The sequence below is a fragment of the Lissotriton helveticus genome, chromosome 5_1 (genome assembly GCF_964261635.1).
Source record: "Lissotriton helveticus chromosome 5_1, aLisHel1.1, whole genome shotgun sequence".
Classification (NCBI taxonomy): Eukaryota; Metazoa; Chordata; class Amphibia; order Caudata; family Salamandridae; genus Lissotriton; species Lissotriton helveticus.
Window position 1 is genome coordinate 1,870,312,688 of NC_136065.1, and position 5,549 is coordinate 1,870,318,236.

Genomic DNA, 5,549 nt, shown 5'->3' on the forward strand with positions numbered 1-5,549 from the left:
ATTGCTGAGTACTGCGATGTCATCGGCAAAGGCGAGAGCGGTGATTTGCTCAATAAGACCAACTGATCCAAATGTGAAGCCCTTGCCATTTTTCTGAAGATCACAGATCAGAGGATCCATGGCAATGTTAAATAGTAGTGGGGATAAAGAGTCACCTTGTTTGACCCCAGATTTCATTGTTATTTCAGGAGTTGCTTCGCTGTTCTTTCCCTTGAAAGATGTTGTTGAGTCAGTGTATAAGTCTTTTATTATGTCTCTGATGTATGATGGAACTCTTTGCCTTGCGAGACTCAGTATAACGTGACCATGGCTGACAGAGTCGAAGGCTTTCGATATATCAATGTACACAACTGCTAAAGAGTGACTGTTTTTTCAAGCCCCTTTTATGATATTTTGTAGGAGAGTCAGATTCTTGAGACAACCTCTCACCTTCATGAAGCCTTTTTGTCTCGTATTCAATTCAACAAAAAATGAGAGTCCTTTAGTTAATATTTTTGTGAATAACTTCATGAAAGCAGTACCGATGGTAATTGGATGCCAGTTACTGATTTTTTTCAAGTTCACAAATCGGTACATTCTTGGGTATCAAAATTGATCGGTTCTTTTTGATAATTTCTGGTACTCTTCTCATCATCAACCAAGGCGATAGAATTCTGGGCAGCAGTCTTGGTTGTTTGCTGTGTACTTTATATAAGTCATTCAGACCAATCTTATCGGGCCCCACTGCTTTCTTTAAATTGGAGTTCTCAAGGCATGAGTTATTTCGAGCAGTGTTATTTCTTTACATAGATTTCTAATTTCATAATCCTCTGGTATCCGATCAATCGGCATGAAATTAGGATTTTTCTTGTTTTCTTTCTCAATTATGTTTTTGTAATATTGAAAGATTTCATCAGCACTGATTTGACAAGTGGCATCTTCTGCCCCATCAGTGATAATCCTGGCAATTTTCTTTTTTTCTTTTTGAAACATTGCCTGGTATTCTTTATAGCTGCCCTTTGCTTTGGGATAAATTTTCTTGTACGTCTGATTAAGCCTTCCGTTTTTCTTGTCTCTTTTTTGTTATCGTTTTCTCTACTGAGGCATTCTGGTGATCATCTTGAGCAGAGTTCATAGGCTCATTATTGAGTTCTCTTGCTGGTTTATTTGTTGGTACACTTACTGGTGTAGGACTTATATCAGTGGTGTTTTCTGCAATATAAGTCACTACCTCATCCATCAGATCTATAGCAGCATCGTGCTGCTCTACGTTTTGGGTGTACTTCTGGATTTCTGTGATTCTGTCTTCCAGCTCATCAAAGTTCTTGATTTTTTGTGCACGTTTGCGATTGATAAAGTTTTTGCGCTTTTCTGTTGTTACTTCCATTGTAACCTCTGGTTCATCGCAAGAGTCATTTTCAGAAACATTTGATGCTTGCAGTACATCTTTTGCGGATTTTTTGCTTTTATCTCTTCTACCTCTTCTATTTTCTGCAATTTGTTTTCTGATTTTATTGTCAAAATGTGGAGCCATCAGCGCATTAATATTCCTCTTATTTTCATATACTTTTTCCAATTCTGCTAGTAGCAGTATTTCTTCCTGTGACCATCATTTTGACGGTTTGCTGCTTGCTAGAGCTGCTAGTCTAGCCTCATTTTGCGCTCTTGGATGCGCATGCCGAGCATGTTGAGAAACACCAATTTTTGTTCTAAATCTGAGGTCACAGAAGCTGCACAGGAATGGCAGCTCTCCTTTTTGAGGTCTTCCTTTACATTTGGCATAATGGCATGCAATATTGTGGTATTCGGCTTCTTTGTCACATTTTGAACAGTAAGTTTTAAGATAGAAGCCTTTGTGCTTGTTGGAGAAATGTTTTCTCAGTTCTTTAAAAGTTCCCATTATGTTTCCACATAAGTCACATTTAGATTTTTCGTTTGGGTACTTCCAATAAGTGACTTTTTTGTGTAGTCACTTTTCTTTGTTACTACATCTTCGCTGACCTCGTACACATCAGGTAGATTTTCAAAGTTTGCCGTACCAATGTCATTCTTGACTGAGGATGCCACAAACTCAATGGATTGGCTGAGGTCTATTGTTGTGTCCTCTTCTGCTACGGAGGGTGAACTAGGGCCTATATTGTGATCTGAATCATTGTTGCTTGTTGCATTGTTTGAAGCGGGTGCTGGTTTGTCAAATTCTGTGAGGAGGTTAATGATTTCTGGGAAAGACAGCACCTCCTTACGCCATCTTAATGGGGTTTTTATTCTCCAGGAACTACCCCATCTGGAATTGGGTTTGTTTGCTTCGCCATTTCTCACTATCACGCTCGCTGCCATGATAGAACCTTGTTTGGCCTGTCTCATTATGCTTCTCTAAGCAGAGTCTAGCACTACAGAGGCAGTTACCGGCGGAACCACTGGGAGGTAAAGGCCACTACAACTAAAAATAGGTTAAGAGAATCATAGTTACTCCCGCCGTTTACCCGCGCTTCATTGAATTTCTTCACTTTGACATTCAGAGCACTGGGCAGAAATCACATCGTGTCAACACCCGCCTCGGGCCTTCGCAATGCTTTGTTTTAAATAAACAGTCGGATTCCCCTGGTCCGCACCAGTTCTAAGTCAGTTGCTAGGAGCCGGCCGAGGCAGAATGCCGGCAGCGCGCCCCCGGGGAAGGGGCACGGGGAGAGGCGACCACCGCAGCTGGGATGATCCACAGGAAGGGCCTGGCTCGCGTCCAGAGTTGCCGCCGCCCTGGAGGGAGGCGCCTTGTCCAGCCGCGGCGTGCACCTAGCCCCGCTTCGCGCCCCAGCCTGAGCATACCTGGGCCCCTGGGGGCCCCAGCGGGTGGGCCCCAGGACTGCCTTCCCCCTCTCAGCATTGCCGGACCTCACGGAGGTCTGCCTGAGCAAACTCGGAGAAAAAGGACCATCGGCAAGGGGCTGAGAAGCAGGTGCATGCCCATGCCCCTGGGGGCCCTGGCGGGCAGGCCCCGGGACTGCTTTACCCCTCTCAGCATGGCCAGACCTCACAGAGGTCTGCCTGAGCAAACTCGGAGAAAAAGGACCATCGGCAAGGGGCTGAGAGGCAGGAGCATACCCGGGCCCCTGGGGACCCCAGCGGGTGGGCCCCGGGACTGCCTTCCCCCTCTCAGCATGGTCGGACCTCACGGATGTCTGCCTGAGCAAACTCAGAGAAAAAGGACCATCGGCAAGGGGCTGAGAGGCAGGTTCATACCCGGGCCCCTGGGGGCCTGGCGGGTAGGCCCCGGGACTGCCTTCCCCCTCTCAGCATGGCCAGACCTCACAGAGGTCTGCCTGAGCAAACTCAGAGAAAAAGGACCATGGGCAAGGGGCTGAGAGGCAGGAGCATACCCGGGCCCCTGGGGGCCCGGGCGGGTGGGCCCGGGACTGCATTCCCTCTCTCAGCATGTCCGAACCTCACGGAGGTCTGCCTGACCAAACTTCGAGAAAAAGGACCTTCGACAAGGGGCTGAGAGGCAGGAGCATACCTGGGCCTCTGGGGGCCCCAGCAGGCGGGCCCCGGGACTGCATTCCCCCTCTCAGCATGGCCAGACCTCATGGAGGTCTACCTGAGGAAACTCGGAGAAAAAAGACCATCGGCAAGGGGCTGAGAGGCAGGTGCGAACCCGGGCCCCTGGGGGCCCCAGCAGGCAGGCCCCGGGACTGCCTTCCCCCTCTCAGCATGGCCAGACCTTTCGGAGGTAGGCCTGAGCAAACTCGGAAAAGAAGACCATCAGCAAGGGACTGAGAGGCAGGTGCGTACCCAGGCCCCTGAGGGCCCCGGCTAGCAGGCCCGGGCGCTGTCTTCCCCTGTTTCAGGATCACCTCACGGAGGTCTGACTGAGCCTCTCCCTACTAATCCTGAGGAGAATTACCCCCCCTTTCTTGTAATCCGTGCACTCGAGGTGACAGAGGGGACCCAAGGTGTGAAAGTACCCGACCTCCTGGAGCCCTCGCTGGGATCGGGGAGGCAAATGGACCCTCATCGGGACTTCCAGGGAAGCCCTGCCATCTTGTCGCACCATAGGAAAGCATTAGGGGCGACCAGATGGCCGAGAGGATAGGTGCGACCAGATGGCCGAGGGGGAGAGGGAAGCCATCTGGTCGCTCTGTGCCCCAACGAAAGCGAGCTGGTGCCATGGCATGGGAGACCGGCGGCCCAGGGCCCCAGCTGGGCCCCAGCCATGGAGGCTGCGATGGCGACCCGAAAGGCCCTCCGACACAGGGCCCGCGGACACCCGCACAAGCAGGGGAGGCCTGCCCGGGACCGACGGACCCCGTCCTGGGCCTTTGGCAGCACGGCAGCCCAGGGGACAGGGCCCAGGGCCGGGGCACTCGACCCGGGGCCCGGCGGGGCCCCTGGACCCAGCCGTGGCTCCCAGGCCCGGAGGCGCAGGGGAAGTCAAGTCAAGTCAAGTCAGAACATTTGTACCGCGCTCATATCACGTCCAAAGAGCCTCATGGCGCTTGCAGACGGCTCTGTCTGGGGGTGGGCAGCAGAAAAGCCTGGTTTTGAGTTTTTTGCGGAAACAAATGTGTTCTGAAGTGATGCGCAAGCTCAGGGGCAATTTGTTCCAAAGGGAAGGTGGCAGAAAGGAAAAAGCACGACCCCCATTTCTGGGGGTTTGAATTCTCAGCGGGGTGAGCAGGGATTCAGTACTTGATCTGAGTTGCCTACTTGGCGTGTACCAAGTAAGTTTATGGGACCAGTATTTTGGACCTTTCCCATACATATGTTTGTGCGCCAAATATAGTGTTTTGAACATGATTCGCTTTTTTACAGGCAGCCAATGTAGGCTTCTGAGGCTCGGGCCAGATGGTGACCTTCGAGATAGATCTAAGACGAGTCACGCTGCAGTGTTTTGTAGGACCTGTAGTTTTTTAAGGTGGTGCTCATTAATAGCGAGAAGTAGCGAGTTCCCGTAGTCCAGCCTATAATATTAAGACCCTGTACTAAGGGTTGTCCTGCTTCGGCTGGGATCCACTTGAAAATTTTACGCAAACTACGCATAATTCCAAAACAGGTTCCTAAAATGTGATTTATTTGGGTCTTCATGGAAAGTTTGTTGTCCATGTGAAAGCCCAGATTTCGTACTGATTCCTTAGGGGCTGGACAATCGCCCAACTGTTCAGGCCACCACTCCTGGGTCCAATGTTCGGTGGCTTTGCCAAACAACATGACCTCTGACTTATTGCCGTAAAGCTGCAAATGGTTCCTGCCCATCCAGTTCTTAACCTCAATCATACAGCTTTTAAAGCGACCTTTTGTTTAGTTCACGTCAGGGTCAAGAGTGACCAGAATTTGGGTATCGTCGGCATAGGATAAAACATCAAAGCCGAACGCTCTGATCACCTTGGCCAGGGGCGCCATATAAACATTAAAAAGCATGGGGCTGAGGATAGAGCCCTGCGGGACACCCCTTTTGACAGTCCGAGTGTTTGCTGTATTTCTACCAACTTGTACTGTGGTTGTACGATTTGATAGGTAGCTGCTGAACCTTTCCAGAACCTGCCCTCTGACACCAGTCTCCCATAGCCGTTGAATCA